Source organism: Penaeus monodon, chromosome 20, assembly GCF_015228065.2.
Source record: "Penaeus monodon isolate SGIC_2016 chromosome 20, NSTDA_Pmon_1, whole genome shotgun sequence".
NCBI classification, from domain to species: Eukaryota; Metazoa; Arthropoda; class Malacostraca; order Decapoda; family Penaeidae; genus Penaeus; species Penaeus monodon.
This window is the reverse complement of record NC_051405.1, coordinates 31,220,405-31,221,032: the sequence shown is the minus strand read 5'-3', so window position 1 is coordinate 31,221,032 and position 628 is coordinate 31,220,405.

Genomic DNA, 628 nt, shown 5'->3' with positions numbered 1-628 from the left:
GTCCTCATCCTCATCTGCTTGGTTTCCTCTCTCTCCTAACTCTCTCTCGCTTCTCTCTCTGAGTCTCTCTCTCTGTTGGCCTCTCTCTGCTACCTCTCCTCTCAATTCTCGTCTCTCTCTCAGGTCGTGTCACTACAATCCTCCTCTCTCTCGACCCTCTACGTCTCACTCGGTCCTCTCTCTCTTTGCTCTCCTCCCTCAACACCTCTCTCCTAAGCACTCTCATCTCTCCAATAAGTTCCCAAAGCTAGTCCAAAAATCTCTCTCCTCCCTTCTCATTTCGTCCTTCTCCAATCTCTTCAATCTCTCGCTCCTCTCTCTCTCTCTCCTCTCTCCTTCTCTCTCTCTTGTCTACTCTCCGTGTGGGTTTGGATTGCTTTCTCCGTCCAAACTCTCTCCAATCACTGCTCCTTCTCTTCTCTCTCCTCTCGCCATCAGTCTCTCTGACATTCCTCTCTCTCTCATCTGCTCTCACTCCCATCTTCTCTCTCTCTCTTCTGATCTTCTCTCTCTCTCTTCGTCTTCTCATACTTGTCCTCTCTGTCTTTCTCTGTCTGGCTCTCTGTCCTTCTCCTTGTTTCTCTGTTTCTGTCTTTCTTTGGCTGTCTGTCTCTGTATTCTAGCCTTG